This window comes from Pleurodeles waltl, chromosome 10 (genome assembly GCF_031143425.1).
Source record: "Pleurodeles waltl isolate 20211129_DDA chromosome 10, aPleWal1.hap1.20221129, whole genome shotgun sequence".
Lineage (NCBI taxonomy): Eukaryota > Metazoa > Chordata > Amphibia > Caudata > Salamandridae > Pleurodeles > Pleurodeles waltl.
This window is the reverse complement of record NC_090449.1, coordinates 1,067,450,498-1,067,469,512: the sequence shown is the minus strand read 5'-3', so window position 1 is coordinate 1,067,469,512 and position 19,015 is coordinate 1,067,450,498. Positions and strand designations below refer to the sequence as shown.

General features: G+C 45.1%; 1 long non-coding RNA gene across 1 annotated transcript in view; it reads left to right on the top strand.

Moving 5' to 3' along the window:
* LOC138260856 (uncharacterized) overlaps positions 1-18,331 on the top strand; it is a 111,441-nt gene extending 93,110 nt beyond the window's left edge. Inside the window, exon 2 of the long non-coding RNA XR_011199028.1 lies at positions 17,499-18,331. This is a non-coding gene — a long non-coding RNA (uncharacterized lncRNA). The remainder of the gene's footprint in view (positions 1-17,498) is intronic.
* The last annotated feature ends 684 nt before the right edge of the window (positions 18,332-19,015 follow it).

Here is a 19,015-nt window from a genome sequence, read left to right as displayed (position 1 = left end):
GCGGAGTTGCTGGTGTGCGATGGGTGCAGTGGCACCCGTCGCGATTTTCAGTGTCTGCTAGGCAGACACTGAAAATCATTATGGGGGCCTGTGGCATGGGCAGTGCAGGGGCCCCCAGGGGCCCCACGACACCCATTCCCGCCATCCTGTTCCTCGCGGTTTTTACCGCCAGGACCAGGATGGCAGGAAGGGGGTCGGAATCCCCATGGCGGTGCTGCGGGCAGCGCCGCCATGGAGGATTCTTTGGGGCAGGGGTAAACCGGCGGGAAACCGCCAGTTGCCCTTTTCTGACCGCGGCTTTACCGCCGCGGTCAGAATTGCCCATGAAGCACTGCCAGCCTGTTGACGGTGCTTCCGCTGCACTCTGCCCTGGCGGTTTTCAACCGCCAGGGTCAGAATGACCGCCTGTGTCCTCTAGGGGCTGCATATACTGTATGGTTACACTGGATTACTTTCTGCCATTCTGTTTTCATGTCATTAGTACCTTTAGGGGCTGATATATGGTTACATAACCATGTTTCCTACAAATGCTTTTTTTTTTATTATTGTGTCTATGACGGCACAAACCAGAATGCAAAGAAACAAAATGACTAGGGTACTTATGACTCCTTATTTAACCAAATATGCTGATATTTAAATATCTTGTTTTGCTTTATCTGGGTTTGGTCTCCTAACACAGTGGCGGCCATGTTCTAGTGTAAACGTCATTCCTTCATGGAAACCAAAAATGCCTTTCATTTCTTATCAGGGATTAAGAAATGCTTGAAAATTAGGTAATTTATTCATCTGAGACTAAAGGCCTACTCAGTGGAGAGTGTGAGTATTTATGAGATGTATTCTTGCAAAACATTCTTAACTTGCCTTCCCTGCCCTCTCTTTGCCCTTTTATTTTGTCCTTAAAGCTGCAGCTCTTTGTTGCAGACGGACGTACCATGGTCACTGCGTAGTTGTAGCTTGTGACATATAAGTTGCGGACTCCCAGTTGTCCAATCAAGCTAGGATGCTGCTTTGCTGACTGCATTAAAATATTGTACTTTAGTGGCCCAATGCAGCAGCAATTCACTGCATATTGTAGAGGTAAGTACGTTGTTCCTAAGACCTCATATATGAGTTGAATGGCTAAACATTTATAAGGTCTAAAAGACGAGACCCATTGGCTATGCCAATGCTTGTTTCTACAAGCTAATCACCCCCTGATTCCGGATGCAACCAAGTAATGACCAGTTAGAAATAAATTATTAAAGAGGTTGTTTAAAATGTTGCCTTTAAGTTGCCAAAATCTGTGGGCTACGTAGATCCTTCGAAGGATAATTTTTAAATCTCTGCGTGTCATTGTTCTTTTTTAGCAGGCTGCGCGGGTATCTAAAATAGCCTTACTCTAGTGCCTTCTTGGGCAGTGAAAGGTAAGTAATATGTTCCTTTTGGATCATTCCTAGTGGCACCAATATGAAATGTGAAGTTTTGAGTGGGGGTTTATACATAAAGGGGGTCATTACGACCTCGGTGGACAGAAAAGCCCGTCCGCCGAAGTCACGACGGGCAGGTTACTGCCAATGCGGCCGCCTCCCCGCAGGCCCCATTACGAGTTTTCTGCCCATTGGGCCAGCGGGAAATGGCCTACAGTATTGTCTCCGGCTCATAATAGGGCCGGTGGCAATGCTGTAGTGCGTAGGGTGCACCAGTACCCATCGTGATGTTCACCCTCTGCAAAGCAGCCAGTGAACATAGTGATGGGGCTGGCTGGGGAGGTGAGGGGGCTGCACCGCTCATGCCAAGTGCATGGGCAGTGCAGGACACCCACTGGGGCCCCCTGCACCCCGCGGTCGTAATGTGGCAGTCTTTCTCACCTATAGCCGACCCTTATACCCTCCATGTTGTATAAGTAGGCCAGAAGGATGCATGGTTAGATAAAGAATTAGCCGTGTTATTTTTTTTCAAATATCTTGTACTGTGTACACTACATAATGATTTGCTTTTTAGGTGCTTGTCGGAAAGAGAGTTTCTCCAAAGGCAGGAGTCAAGGAGATTCGTAGCAGCCTGGTTTTTATTAGGTTTTTCCTGTGCCTGTGAAGGTTGTGGGCCCTGTACGTGTGCCGGGAGGTTGTCCCTCATGCGGGGGGCTCTCTCTAGGGATGGGCTTCTTTCTGCGAGGCCTGGAGCTTGTTTTAGGACCTATGAGGAGGTTGAGGTTGTTAGACCAGAGATGCCTGGAGGGAATGTCTTCATTTTGTTCTGCTGGTGCCTGGGAGGAGAACCTTCTAAGCTCCTGGAGGTGAGCCGGAGTATTTTTTCTATTTCCCACTCCTTGAGGTTGCTTACGCCATATGTGATTTTCTGAGTTTTGCGCACCGAAGACGTTTGTCGCTGCATTTCACACACTTAGTCGTTTCATTTGCCCACCTGGAGGTCCACTGTAGGGGGCGTGGCCTGTCCTACACTTTGTGGAGTCCACAGCCCTGTCTCGTTAACCATATTTCAGCATCTATCCAATATTCACTTCTCTTATTCTCGTATGGGGAGTTTCCATCAAAGGACCAAGTTCCAGCTTGGAAGCAAATCTGGGCAAACCCTACTGTCCCTTGTGTGGTTTATTCGAAGAAAGCATGCTCCATTCTTCTGTGCATGTTCCCGATTGTCACTCGCTTGAGACAGCAGCTGGTGGTATCTCTTTTAAACGGACATGACATTCAGCTCGCCTGCCGGGCAAACAAACTTTTAGTGCAAGTGAGGAATCTACTTCTAATGCGAGCAACTCATGCTCATGAAGCTCCATTTTTTCCCCAGTTAGCTGACTGGGTCCCAGTACCGAAGCTGGCACTTTAGAAGTTGTCCTCAGCTGTTGCTAAAATACATTGTTAAATTTTAACATCATGTTTTAAAGGGCATTTCCCGAGCATCAATACCGAGCTGAGATTTGATACTGCGCCGAAGTTTCAACTTTAGCGATTGGCGTTTCCTACAGTTAATTTAAATCGTCAAACTTACATTGTAAAATTTTAGCATCACGTTTTAAAGGGCGTGTTTTTTCGAGCTTTGGTACTGAGCTGAAGTTTGACACTGCACTGAATTTTGTACCTAAGCAATTGTCTTTAGTTGCTGTCAATTTCATTTGTCAAACGTTAACACCATGTCCTAAAGGGCATTTTCTGGAGCATTGATACTGCGAACTTTATTGAGTATTGATCACTGGATGTGAAAAGAGGTTTAAATCTAAGCTAAAAAGTGGCAGTTAAGCTAAAAGTGAGCCAAACATGTTAGAAGCCAGGTTTACAACATGTGTCATCTCGCCCCAGCATCTGCTTGTTGCAGCAGTTTTTAAATTGTTACCTTTTGCTTGATTTCTAATTGCACACCTCTGAAGTACTCCATGGACCTTCACTGAGGTATGATCACGTGACTCCAGACGTAAACCCGGAAGTAGCCCTAAAGCTGACTGTATTTTAAAACTAGGCTTACCTAGGCTACAGACCTGGGCCCAGTCTGCCTGGCACCTAAGTGGGCAGCCAAAGTGCACATCTCACGACATGACTATGCATACATTTTTTGAACTTTTAGATCATATTTTAAGCTGCTTTTGATCAAGTGGTTTGACTGATTTTAATATCGTTTTTTGCCGCATATAATGGAAAAAGCGCCAGTCAATCAGGCTTTTAACATCTTTTGTATTCTTGAGTATTTACTGTAATTTTTGCTCCTTAGATGTTGTTTCTTATACCAGTGGTTTATAATTGCCATGATTTCTATTGATCAAATTCACTCATTCATATTAGCTTTTTCCTGTGTCTGTGAAGGTTGTGTGACTTGTACGTGTGCCCGAGAGGTTGTCCCTCATGCGGGGGGCTCTCTCTAGGGATATCCTTCTTTCTGCAAGCCCTGGAGCTTGTTTTAGGACCTACGAAGAGGTTGAGGTTGTTAGACCAGAGGTGCCTGGAGGGAATGTCTTCATTTTGTTCTGCTGGTGCCTAGAAGCAGAACCTTCCAAGCGCCTGGAGGTGAGCCAGAGTATCTTTTCTGTTTTCCACTCCTTGAGGTTGCCTCCGCTCTATGTGATTTTCTGAGTTTTGCACACCAAAGAGGAGGTTTGTCGCTGAATTTCTCACTCATTTAGTTGGTTCATTTGCTCGCCTGGAGGTCCAGTGTAGAGGGCGTTGGTGTAGTTTGAAAAGGATTATAAAACAGAGATTAACAAGCGCTTGAACAGCTGGGGTTGGAGTAACCTCTGGGGATGAATGATAGGTTTTGTGAGCACCATTACTGATGAAATGAAGATCAGATCAAAGCTCCAATCTGGGAGTTAAGGTTCAGTTTGGAATCCCAGAAGGTGTCACGTTTAGGGACCCTGGTCTTTATTGGGATGGTGTTAGTTACTCTGGAGTGGAGAGAGGGCCGGATTTAGAACTCAGCGGACGTGTTACTCCATCGGAATGGTGACAGATCTACTGAAATCTAAATCCCATCATATCCTACGGGATTTAGATTTCAGCGGACGGGATAACCTTCACCGTTGTGATGGAGTAACCCATCCACTGAGTTCTAAATCAGGCCCAGAGTCATCTTCTTAAGGATGGGATGTGGGTCTAGATCCGGGATTTTGGTCGTGGAGCCTTTGAGCATTCAGCCGTTTTACTCATCTTGCTTTCAGCTGTTCTTAGGCATCTGTGACATTGGTGACATTGGTGAATTTGTCCTCTTTGTGGTGACTTGCTCATAGATGTAAGTGTCCTCCTAGGAGCAGGAAAGGAGGTTCAGAGACCTCAGGAAACCAAAAGGGATATAATGTAGGTGTTTAAAAGTGGGGACAATGAGGGTGAACCTTAGGCTACTTGTAGGTAAGCATGACCGCTGTACCCCAGAGCTCTACTCAACACTAGCTAATCGTTACCACTCGATTCATGCAAGATCTCTGAGAGTGAAACATGCGCATCAGCTAGGATGTGCTCATCCATACACACATGCTTATTCCACAGCACCAGTAGACACCTTTACATCATCACTCACTCACCATCACACATGTCTCATCATCCACAATGTCCCCGAAACATGACCATGTGGAGCAGATTCCATCTAACAGTTACAACACATGCCCCACAAAACACCATGACACATGCACACATGCACACACACACATACACACACACACACACACACACATACACACACACTATGCCACAATATCTGCTGACAGCCTAAAAGAATCAATTGCTCAACATCACATACTCATCACACACTTTATCATTATCAAGGTCTCTAAACACATGCCCCACAAAAACACCACCACACATGCACACACACACATTAAGGCATACTACCGGTCAACACAGTCACAGTATTAACTCTCCATCACACCCTTACTTTCACATACCATCCTTTCCAACACGTGATCACTGAGACTTGAGACTGCATGCCATCAAATGCTCACAACATTCTCTCCACAAAAAACTCCATCACACATGCACACACAGATTAAGCCACAATAGCAGTCAACACTGTTACAGTATAAATACCTTACCACCACACACTTACCGTCCCATACCAACCCCCACCAACACATGATCACTGACACTGCATGCCCTCAAATACACACATCACTCTCTCCATAAAAACAGCGTGACACAAACACACACACAATGCTCCCATCTTGACCAAAGAAACTACTCTGACTGTGTCCCACTATCTTCATGGACAAAACGGCCCCCGCCATGCAGGTAGTCCACTCTGGGGCCACCTCAGGCCCTTGCCCCCACCACGTCTTTGCCAAAGAACTACAACCCATCAGCTCAGCGCTCACCCCTATCCTGGATGCCCCCATCACTACAGCCACCTTTCTGAATGCCTGGAAACATGTAATGGATCTCCACTCATCCCAAGAAGCCAACCATGGGCCCAAAAACAACAGCCCATTGCAGACCTGTCTCCCTGGTACCTTGCCTGGGAAAAGTACTAGAGAAACAAGCGCCTACCCAACCATCTCAATGAGATGACACCAAGAACCTCAGGAGTGTCATCGACAGCCAGCTCAACATGACTGCCCAAGTCAACGCTGTCACAGCCTCCTGCTTCCGCACCCTGAAGAGGCTAAGGAGGATCTTGAAATGGCTTCCCACCAGCAACCGCGAAACCATCACATGTGCCTTCATCACAAGCAAACTGAACTAGGTACATCCTCTGTGCTGGAATTAGCAAGCAACACACCAGACGACTCCAAACCATGCTGAATTCAGCAGCTAGGACCACACTCAACGTACCATGCTGCACGTGTATCACATCGCACCTTCGGGAGCTCCACTGGCTCCCGATATACAAACGAGCCTAGTTCCAACTCCTCACAAACACCACCAAAGTTATAAAAAACACAGGTCCAGCTTACCTCAACAACCAAATTTCTTTTCACAAACCCACCAGACACCTCTGTTCAGCTGGACTCCCTCTCGCACATACTCCACGCACACGCAGAACCACAGCCGGCAGTCTGACCTTCTGTTAGGTCGCTCCTAAAGCCTGGAACAACCTCCCGTTACACATCAGACCCACCTCCTTAGTTCTTGAATCCTGCAAGAAAGTGATGGCATGGCTTTTCGAATAGCCCACTTTCCATTCCTAGGCCTGCACTTGCTTCAGTGGCAGGATACCCTCCAGGCATGGTGAAGGGGCATCACCCCCTGGCTGAGCCAGCAGCAGAAAAATAATATGATAGCTCACTATTGTTTTATTTTTCTTCTGCTGCTCAGCCAGCAGTCCAGGGAGAGGCGTGGCTGGGCCATGGGACGTGGGAGGGGGAATGGAGTGCTCCTAAGTGCACATGTGTGTTTGACCGGCTGTCTCAGGCTGGTCAAACACAAATACGCACTTAGGTGTATCCAGCCCGGCTGTGTTTAACAGCTTAACCAGGGCTGTGTCTGAGTGGCAGTCCAAGATGCTCAGACGAATCCTGACGCAGCTTTCATGCTATGTTTAGCATGAAAGCAGCGCCAAGATTGCTGGGAAGCCTGTGCTTGTGTCCCAGTGAATCCTGGAGGGAGCGAGCGAGACATCGGGAGACAGTGGTCCGAGATAAGATCAATTTTTATTATTTTTTTTATTTCCCCCCCTCCATCCCCGTCCCTCTCCCCACCCACCCATTCCCACCCCTCCCCTTGAGATTTGTGGCAGCGGCTGCTGCCACCTGGTGCAATACAAATACTGATAACATAACGACATAATGTATAAATCACTGAGCATCACACACTTATCACCATCACACCCATTACCACCAGCATATGATCACTACGACCACGTCATCAAACACTTAAAACACACATCCCAGAAAACACCACACACGCACAAACACACACACTGCTACAATATCCGTGGCACCATTACAGGATAAATCACTCACCATCACAGTCTCTTCATCAGACACACTATCACAAGCGCATGTCATCAAACATGCATAACACATGCCCCACTTAAAGACCATCACACCTGCACACACACACACACATGAAATTAAGCTTGTATCGCTTCAGCACACGTTGTGTCGAATCCGTGCAAGCGAAGTGTGCCCTGTCACTACCATGTCCTGTAACCGCCCTGTGTGATGCTTTAACGCCTGGTGCACATGCTCCATGTGTCCTGTAACCGCCCTGTGAGATGCTTTAAAGCCTGGTGCACATGCTCCATGTGTCCTGTAACCGCCCTGTGTGATGCTTTAACTCCTGGTGCACATGCTCCATGTGTCCTGTAACCGTCCTGTGTGATGCTTTAACTCCTGGTGCACATGCTCCATGTGTCCTGTAACCGCCCTGTGTGATGCTTTAACTCCTGGTGCACATGCTCCATGTGTCCTGTAACCGCCCTGTGTGAGGCTTTAACTCCTGGTGCACATGCTCCATGTGTCCTGTAACCGCCCTGTGTGATGCTTTAACTCCTGGTGCACATGCTCCATGTGTCCTGTAACCGCCCTGTGTGATGCTTTAAAGCCTGGTGCACATGCTCCATGTGTCCTGTAACCGCCCTGTGTGATGCTTTAAAGCCTGGTGCGCATTCTCCATGTGTCCTGTAACCGCCCTGTGTGATGCTTTAACTCCTAGTGCACATGCTCCATGTGTCCTGTAACCGCCCTGTGTGATGCTTTAAAGCCTGGTGCACATGCTCCATGTGTCCTGTAACCGCCCTGTGTGATGCTTTAACTCCTGGTGCACATGCTCCATGTGTCCTGTAACCGCCCTGTGTGATGCTTTAACTCCTGGTGCACATGCTCCATGTGTCCTGTAACCGCCCTGTGTGATGCTTTAACTCCTGGTGCACATGCTCCATGTGTCCTGTAACCGCCCTGTGTGATGCTTTAACTCCTAGTGCACACGTCCTGCGTATGAAAAGAAGTGGACATGGAGTCTTCTCTTGCCATTAGTGCTCTGTGCACAGGGCTGACTTTAGCGATGGTGGCGTCTGGTACAGCGCTGTATTTTGGTGCCCCACCACCCCATGACCACCTCCTCGGATTCCCTCACTACCACCGGACAAAAGTGCACTCATCTCTCCATAGCCCCTCTCACATGTTTCATTTGTTTTAAAGTGCTTGAAAAGGCTGGTTTTACTAATCCACTCAGCTATCCACATAAAATACAGATCTGTTCTTTGCAGCTGGCGTATCAACCCTCTGAGCTACTTTATGGCAAGTCAAAAATACCACTAGATAAAACTCAGATCTCTCTCTCTAGCAAGGACCTTCCTCACAAGAGTTATCTTGACATGTTAAGTGGTTCCTGAAGGCTAGACACACACAGAACTTTTCAGCAGGTGCTTTGAAATCGCAAGTTTCGTAAGTTATTGCTAAACACAGCGCCCCCCTGAGGCCAGCGCCACCTCCCCCATCTAGGTCAGCACTCGGTGGGGCCGCACCGGTCGCACCGCCCTAAAGCCGGCCCTGTTTGTGCATATAGGAAGAACTCACACACCGGCTCTGCACATTCCACATGTCCTGTGTGCCAGGGGCCAGATGGCTCCTCCCACCACATACATGTTATTTTTGTTTTAGAGAGGTTTGCTGTCTGTACTTAGGGTAAGCAGATCTTGAGGACATTGTGTAGAAATAGAAGAAGGACTGCACTTTTCCATCAAGGGAGCAGAGGGAAATGACAGCTCACATCAATATAGGAAACCAGCATCATACCTGTTAATCAAATTGCTCGCGTACTACAGCTCCTAACTAGTACCGCTTTGGAACACCTACAAAGCGCCTTTCACTGTTTTCAGTCGTCTCCCTCTAAAGACCGGGGCATGGGCCAAATCTGCTGAAATCTACCGGGACAGCTGGCGAGAAACCGGGACTGTCCCGGCAAATCCAGGACTCTCAGTCAACCTATATGTACACTACCCGTCCTGAGAGTGGCTGAAGCTGGGGAAAGCAATGTCACCGCCAAGAGCCACGGGGATTGTCGGTGCCAATGCTTGTTTGCTGGAGAGGACAGCCACCCACGTGCGAGTGCCACTCAGTGCCACACTGGGGTTCAAGACAGGCCCTGGGTGCTCCCCCCCCCCTCTTCCAGATAAAATTCCTGCTCCTGAGACCTGGCTGGATATTTAGTGTAATTACATATTCTTGCCTCTGTTAATGATTCTACCGAACGAGGAGCCGGTTAATAGGTTTTAAAATGATTTACTAGCGGGATCAACAGGGAACCGTCTAATTCCAAGGTCTTTGAAGTTGATGGAAATAAAGCGAGTTTCCCATTGACTTTCTTGCTGGGTTTTATCTGATTTCTGGGAATCTGCGCGCGGCTGATGAGAAGCTAGTGATCGGGAAAGGAGATAAGGAGAGAATATATGTCCGAGACCTTGTCTGGCCCCAGTTGTGCGCGCATTCCTATGGAACAGCGCGTGTTTATGTGCAAGGGATGGAAGTGTGCGTGCGTGTGTGCGTGAGATAGAGACACCGGGGGGAAGTTACACTTTTATTTATTTATTTCCAGTATTTGTAAAGCTCTGCGGTCTTCCCCGAAGTGATATCACGGCGCTAAGTCATGCCAACTGACATACGTGAGTACTGAGTGAAGGAGACTGGGCAGACCTTTAGTTGGGCAGGAGCCAAAGTTTGAGTTTCTTTCTGAATCTGAGATACTCATTAGTGGGACGGAGCTCAAGTGGCAGCGAGTTCCAAAGAGAAGCCGCCAGCAGGGTGGAGGTGGCCCCCAGATTTAGCTTTCCCTTAGTTTTGGGGACGCACGGTCAGTGCTTAATTTGTAAATAAAGAGGTGCCGGTTCCCAAAGCCCTCCTCTTGAACACGCGGCTGTTGCAATTAAATGTGTGAACACAGAATACTGAGACAGTGTAATCCTGAAGACATCCGAGGCCTCTTCAATCCATTTAAAGCAACTACCTGCCCCTTCAGCTCACTCTAGCAGCTTTCTGCTTTCTCCCTTTGTGACGCTTTTTCGTTTTTTCCCTTCCTCCGTCTTTCCCATATCTGTCTTTTGCACGCTGCAAATGCTTGAGGCAGAAGAATAAGCCCCGGCCCTCAAACAGAACTGCCGGTGCTCAGCACCGGAAACAACAAGCACAAATTAAGCACTGCTCACTGTGCGCAGAGCTCAGGCTTTTCACGGAAATAACCCTTCAGCGTAGACTGGAGAGTGGGGGGCTGGTGTGATGACGTGCCCTGTGTGCACGACGCAGGAGCTTGGATTTAGCCCTAGAACCCTTGAATAGGAGGCCAGTGCGGGGTCTTCAGGCAAGCCCAGGCCAAGCACTAGCTATCTTTGCTGCGCATGAGTCTAGCAGCCATATTATGAATTGTCTGCAGCCGACAGAAGAGATGGGCCGACATCCCAACGAATAGGGCCACGTATACAAGAAAGTGGTGCGCGGGTCCTGATGCACCACTTTTCTTGCATCACCCCTGCCTCACCTAACGACACCATGGCTGCGCCATTTTTTGCGTGGGATCGCCACCTTGCATACATTATGGCTGGCGCAGGCATAATGTGGTGCAAGGGGTTACAAAGTTGGGCAATGCAAGCATTGCGCCACTTTGTAAATATGTCACGGGGAAATGGCCTCCATAACACCACATTAGCATAAAACATAATGACGCTAGTGTGGGGCCAGGAGGAGCGAGGGCCTCGTACATCTGGCCCCGTAGTGCGTTACCATAATCCAGTCTGCTCATCACAGGGACAATGGTTCTACGCCACTCAACCGGGTCCAATTAAATTGTTTTTTAAGAAGTTTCAGTAGCTCAAGACATCTCCCACAGATAGCAGCCACTTGCTCCGACACAGATAGGGAGTTGTTTATTAGAAACCCCAAATTCCTTACCGCCTTTTTAGGGTCAAGCGCAAAGTGCTCTGATCCTGCTGTAACCTCTCTTTAGGCTTCTAATGTGCCCATCTTAGGTTAGCAACTTTCATTGGTTCGTGGGCTTGCCTTTTAAAATCCGCTTGCTTTTATTAGTCAAAGGAATGCATATGTCATGCCTTTTCCGGTGTTTAGCCCTCCTCGAGCGCACCGACCAACCACTGAAAACATATGATGCTCTGTGTTTTCCATATGGTTTCTGGACTACTTTTTCTCTTTATTTCGCTGCGCGATCGTGCTGGGTTTTACAAAGCACAATCGCGCTGGATTTTTTTACAATTATTGTGGCAAGAAAACTCCCGTTAGGAGTTTACAACGCTAACAGCCTTAACTCGACGAAATGTGACACCGTTGCATTGTAAATGCTTGTTTGCAATAGGAGCCTTCCCTAAAGAGGCCATCCACCACATTGGGTCCCAAGTATTCTGGGCATCGCTAAAAAGTTAAATCTCTGTTTTATTGGCATTTAGCTTCAAACACTGCTTCTTCATCTGACCAGCAACATCCTCAAGGCAACCTGGGTGGTTGTGTCTAATTTTCTCATCTTGATCACCTAAAGAAATGATCAGTTGAGTATCATCCTCGTAAAAACAAGTTTCAAAACCCCACTTACACACCAGTTTAGCAAGGGCTGCAACATACACATTGAAAAGGGTTGACTTAGTGATGAACCCTGCAGCACCCCTCACTTCACCCAGTGTGGGAGGATCTAACAGTGCCCAACTAAACCTACCTAGTCCTATCAGCCAAGAAGGGACAAAACCATCGCAATGCAGTCCAATACGTTTATTTATCAAAAGGCTTTGTGAAACAGTATCAAATTGCTGCTGATAAGTCTAGTAGAATCAGTGCAGCTGCTTTGCCCTGATCTGCTTCCCGTCTTACGTTGTCGGAGACTGCCAAAAGGGTAGATTCCATATTATTTGTGGGTCTAAAACCCATTTGAGAAGAGTCAGGTGTATTGGAATCTTCTAAAAATGGTGCCCCCTCATCTGCCGGTGAGGCCACAGTACATTCTAGTAGAGGCAGGTTGGTGCTGCCTCCCACTGGTACCATGCGAGGGCACCTACAGTCCACCACAGCATTGGTAACGGGTGACGGATGATAATATTCCTTGAAGGGAACTTCCACCTTGCATGGCAAATTTACATGATAGCCACCTTGAAACTTTTCCACAAATTATTTTTTTTTAAAGTGGGAACTAAGCAAAGCTATTTAATTTGCCCTGAAAGTACCACAGCTTCTGCTTGATTAAACACAATATTTTGCTTAGTTTTAGACAGAGCTCTGGGTAGTTTGTGGTATCTTTGAACCACTGTATCAACAGCTCCACACTAACAGTTCATTTTCAAAGGAACATGCCTTTACACAGCCACTCGCATGGTAAGTTCTACAGCTGCGTATTTCACATATCACACTCAAGGAACTAGCAAGAGAAACAAAGCCCTACTCCATGTCTCAGTCAGTATCAGCTCACAGTGGTGAAAGGGAACCGCAAGACTAGCCCATTCAATCTGCCACCATCAACTCACCAAGGTAAGTGGAACAAGACCCTTAACCAACCCTCAGCTGCTATCAACTCACAAAGAAAAGAGGAACCGCAAGACTAGCCCATCTATCCGCCACCATCAACTCACTATGAGAAGAAGAACAAGACCCTAAAGCAACTCTCAGCCACCATCAATATACCAGGGTAGGAGAAACTGCAAGACTAGCCCAACAATCAGCCACCATCAGCTCACCAAGGTAAGTGCAACATGACCCTAAAGCAATTCTCAGTTGATATCAACTCACAGAAGAAAAGAGGAACCGCAAGACTAACCCCTCAATCAGCCACCATCAACTCACCAAGGTAAGTGGAACAAGACCCTAAACCAACTCTCAGCTGCTATCAACTCATAAAGAAAAGAGGAACCGCAAGACTACCCCATCTGTCAGTCACCATTAACTCACAAAGATAAGAGGAACTGCAAGACTAGCCCATCAATCAGCCACGATCAACTTACCAAGGTAAGTGGAACTAGACCCTTAACCAACCCTCAGCTGCTATGAACACACAAAGATTAGAGGAGCAACAAGGCTACTTCATCTATCAGCCACCAACAATTCACCAAGAGCAATGGAACACAACCCTTAACCAACTCTCAGCTGCTCTCAACTCACAAAGAAAAGAGGAACCACAAGACATTCCCATCTATCAGCCAACATCAACTCAACAAGGTAAGTGGAACAAGACCTTAAGCCAACTCTCAGCTGCTATAAACTCACCAAGAAAAGAGTAGCAACAAGACTTCCTAATCTATCAGCCACCAACAACTCTCCAAAGTAAGTGGAACAAGACCATAAACCAACTCTCAGCTGCTATCAACTCACAAAGAGTAGAGGGGCAACAAGACTACCTCATCTATCAGCCACCATCGACTCACCAAGGTAAGTGGCAAACAATCATAAACCAACTCTCAGCTGCTACCACCTCACAAAGGTTAGATGAGAAACAAGACTACCCCATCCATCATCCATCAACTCACCAAGATAAGAGGAACAAGACCCTAAAGCAACTCTCATCCACTGACATCTGACAAAGATTATAGAGGCAACAAGACTACCTTATCTCTCTGCCATTGTCAAATCACCAAGAGAAGAGGAATAAGACCCTAAACCAACTCTCAATCACCTTCAACTCACATGGAAAAGAGGAACAAGAAGACTGCCCCAGCTATCAGCCGCCATCAACTCACCAATGTAAATGGAACAAGCCCCTTAACCAACTCTCAGATGCTATCAACTCACAAAGATTAGACTACCCCATCCATCAGCCAACATCACCTCGCCAATCAATGCTCCCCACAGAATGTTGTGAGTGGGTCCTGAGTCTCTCATATCTCACAGATATTTATGGACCTGAGGCTGATTGACGACCCCCCGATGGATGGGGATTCCCTGCACCACAAGGTGTGCATAGACTTGTGTTATACTCCTGGTCTCATCGAGTACCAACTCACAAATATGAGAACAATAAGATCCTACCCCACCACTTATCCACCACTAGCTTACCATAAAAAGAGGAGCAAGACACTAAACCAACTGTCAGCCACCATCTACACACAAACATTAGAATAACAAGACCCTTCCAACTCCACAGCCACAGTCACCTCACAAAGACAAGAGAAACAACAGGCCCCTTCTTCACAATTCATCCCTAATCAACTCTCATCCAATTACTGGAAAAACAACCCTGTACCCACCACTCAGCCACCATCAATTCACAAACATAAGAACAAGGACCTACCTACCCATGCAGTAACCATCTTAGTAAGATAAGAGAAAAAGAAGACCTTATCACAGATCACTGAAATAATATTGATGCATAAAATATCAAACCACAAAAATATTGGAAAATAAATATTGATAACAAAAATATTGACTTCCTATACTTAACCAGTAAAATACCACATATCAAGAACACAAATAACTTTGTTAAAAGTATCGATTTTTACTTTTGTCAAAAACACAACATCGAAAATAAAAATATCATCACCATTAAATAAACATATAACACGTCGAAAACAAATATATGGTCACCTTTAAATAAATGTATATTATTTAAAAAATATACATTCACCTAATATTGACTACAATGATACCAAAATAATTAATCATTAATAAATATTAAAGAAACACTTGTTACTTAAAACAATTATTAGAAATAAACCTAAAACATTTTATACACGTTTGAATGAACTATAAATATATTCCATCACCAAAACCTTTACCATTCACCCCCAATAAATCATATTATTAAAATCATAACAATAAAACCCAAAATATATTAGCATTAACTAACTACAAACAGACAACAATCTAAATATTTACACACTTATATAGGAGAAGGGGAGACACGTCCACAAAGAAACAACAGGTCACATGGGAAGGACACTCGGCAGAGCAAAAGGAACAAATAATGGGTGAGAACAAATTAACTGTGGTGAATTTATTCTCTCATTCTTTAACCCCAGACGAACGTTCTTTCTTGGAACTTGACCTATCTTTTTGTCCCACTGCTAATTTTGATTATGTAAGAACTCGCATTGACCTTTTTCTATTTATCAGAAAATTGAAATTGCTAAAGATATTTACTCAGCAAAAAGACAAGGGCAAATGGATGCCAGGGGAGGGTAACCTGGGGTAATTTGGATTCTATGGATGTTACCAGGGGTTTATGTACTGGTGATATTGATGGCTTGGCAGTTTTGAGAGAACTGGAGATTGGTGAGAGAACCTGGAATTTTAAGAGAGATTTGCTATGTGATCTAGTATTGGAAATTGATGAGACCTGTGAGGATGATTTTAGGCCTAAGTCCAGATGCAATCCTGGCACCCTCATGATAATTTTGATTAATTCTGTGATGCTGTACTTTTTGATTTATTGAAAGTAAGGCAGAACAGTGGAAATAATTTTGGGAGGAGTTTATTGACAGGACAGCGGGTGGCGTTAGAAACTCTTAGAAAGGCCACCTCATTTGTGATCAAACCCGGAGATAAAGGCGGTAATGTGGTCCTAAGGGATAGGAGGCTAAACGACAGCTGGCACTATGGGGAAGCTATGAGAAATCTTCATTAATGGCATATAAACATTTGATTGCATGCTACCATTCCCTGCTTTCTGATTGGGGGGATAAGGACCTTTTATCAGAGGATAAGTTTCAGTTTCTATTAAATAAGAAACATACAGCACTATGTTTTTGTATTCCGCCAAAAATCCATAAACATAGTATAAAACCACTAGGCAGGTCTATCATATCTGCAATGGTAGCTTGCTTGAAAATCCTTCTATGTACTTGGATTATTTTCTATGCCCTTATGTCCTTAGTCTTTTTTCATACTGCAGGGGCAGTGTGGATTTTATAACTAAGATACAGGACATCTCCTGGGAGTCCAGTTATATCATGGTCACCATTGATGTTGTGTGATTGTACACATGTATTGCACATGATTTGGGCATTGGGGCATGCCGACATTTCTTCAAAGACAAACCATTGGCCCTATATGCCCATTCCTTGATCAATGGCATAAAAAAATAACAGGGACTGCGATGGGAAGCAGATTCACTCCCAGTTATGCATGTATGTTTATGGGATGGTGGGAATCCCAGCATGTATGGGCTGTTGGTAATGAAAGATGGACAAACCATATAATTCTATGGACAAGATACATTGATAATCTTTTGGTAATCTGGGATGGGCCAGAAAACACTTTGAAGGAATTTTTGATATGGCTCTCTACCAATGATTTGAATTTGAAATTTACCCTTAGAACAAATCGGTCATCTATGGAGTTTCTGGATATTTTAGTTACTGTAGAGCGAGGGAACCTGCATCCCAGTATTTTCAGAAAGAGTACTGCAGGTAATAGCATTTTGCCCGCAGATAGTCATCATCCACTAAATTTGAAATGGAGCATCCCATATGGGGAATTGCTCAGAGCCAAGAGGAATAGTAGCACAGTTCAGGCTTTCAAAAAGGAACAAACAAATATGGTGGGTAGATTTAGATCTAGAGGATACCCCGTGAGAGTGAGTGAGGCAGCATGCAAAAAGGTCTCTAGTGTGAAGAGGGACATTCTTTTCTTACCTAAGGGCAAGAATAAAGAGAATATTAAAATAGGGTTTATTACCACCTACAACACTGATTCTCACAGTGTAGGGAAGATTCTGAAGAAGTGCTGGCATTTGATTAAAGCTGACAGAGTAATTGGTGATCAGGACAGCTCTTGTCCTAAGATAACATGTAGAAAAAGTTGCTCTTTGAGGGAGATATTGGTGCATAGTAACCCTTCTAAGAATTCAAGCTCGTGGTTACAAGCTCAGCAAGGATTCTGTAAATGTGCAAAGTGTAAGGCCTGTACACACAAAAAACATTCAGTCTACCTACAGGGAGGAAGGTAAAGATCAGAAAGTTCATTAACTGCACTTCTGATTTTGCGGTGTACGTGTTACTGTGTGTGGACTGCAGTATGTGGGCAGCATGAGCTTCCCTGTAAAAAAGAGAATTCTCGAACATTGGAGGGCTATCAGAAACAAAGATGCCAGCTACCCAGTAGCAAGATGTTGTAAACAGGTTCACAATGGTGAGGTTGATGGCATGTCTTTCTTTGGCATTGACAGGGTGGTGCCAACTATGAGAAGAGGTGATAAGGAACTCACCCTGAGGTGGATGGAATCCGAATATATTGTTATGTTGAACAGCAGATATCCGGGAAGACTCAACAAGGACGAGGAACTTTTTATACATAAAGCTTAAAGAGTTTTCAACATTCTGATGTATATATTTTTTGAGGAATGTACTTGATTGACAAATTGGGTTTGTATGATGTACTTTTTGTGTGGTAACCTTATTCCAATGTATGTGATGACCATGAAGTGGAGACATATAAGGGGATATCTTTGTTCTAGGGAGATTTTATTACTGGGGTTTGTGTAATGCTCATGTGCATTTTTTCATTATTTGTTTGCCGTTATATTGTTTATTTGGGAACAATATTCTTTAGTTTGTGCTGTGGTCAAGGAGGAAGTTACTATGATGTAGATATTCATTAAATCTTTCCAGGCAAATATAGCCACTGGGCGTAATACATGATTTTCAAAATTGGTGGTCTCATAAATGCAATAGTGCAATAATAGCCACTGGGCTTTATATACAATTTTTAAAACAGGCTGTTGCATATAAGAAACATTGCAAATCTGCTAATAACTTTGGATTAGGAAAAATAATGATATGATATGGTGGATATTAATTTAATGTTTGTCTGTATTATACCGTGTAAGGAAGAATTCATGGAATAATCAAACAACCCTAACCGGGCGAGTCTTTCTTTTATATTTATTGAACAGGGGTGTATATTTTTCATGGGAAAATGGACACAAAATCACTGTGTTTGTCTATGAGTAAGAAATTCATGGTCGAAACGCGTCACCCAGAATAAATCTTGCGGCGTTACCGTTTTGGAGTGCCGGCCTTTTCCTTTGCTGTATATGTAACAGTGTGGAGTTTTGGAGTGCCGGCCTTTTCCTTTGCTGTATATGTAACAGTGTGGAGTTTTGGAGTGCCGGCCTTTTCCTTTGCTGTATATGTAACAGTGTGGAGTTTTGGAGTGCCGGCCTTTTCCTTTGCTGTATATGTAACAGTGTGGAGTTTTGTGCACGCATATACATACATGTGTATATATAACTCCAAACCGGCTCCTCGTAGCCCATGACACGGTGGCACACCATGAACTCCTTCAAGAAAGTCCATGAAATAACAGTGTGGATTACTGATTTGTTATTATTTTTAAGGTACTGCAGAGTAAAAACATGTAACGGCCACTGTTTCAGTGATGTGTCTTCAACTGGGCCTCACAAACATCGGTGACAGACTTCGCTTAAGTTTCTAGTGGCAACTACTAGCGAGCTATATTTCAAGTCAGTCTATTTCAAAGTAGTACCAAATCATTGCTGGAAACTCAGGCCAGTGGACAACAACAGCCAAAGCCAGCAATAGCAGTTCCTCCCGAAGTAGGAGCACATCTGGATGTTAAGCTTCATGCAGAGGAATCAGAAGAAGCCCCTTTTTCACAAGATCCCCTGTCTTCCAGATCTCCGCCGTCTTCTTCAAGCCCCCCTTCTGATGATCAAGACTCCAC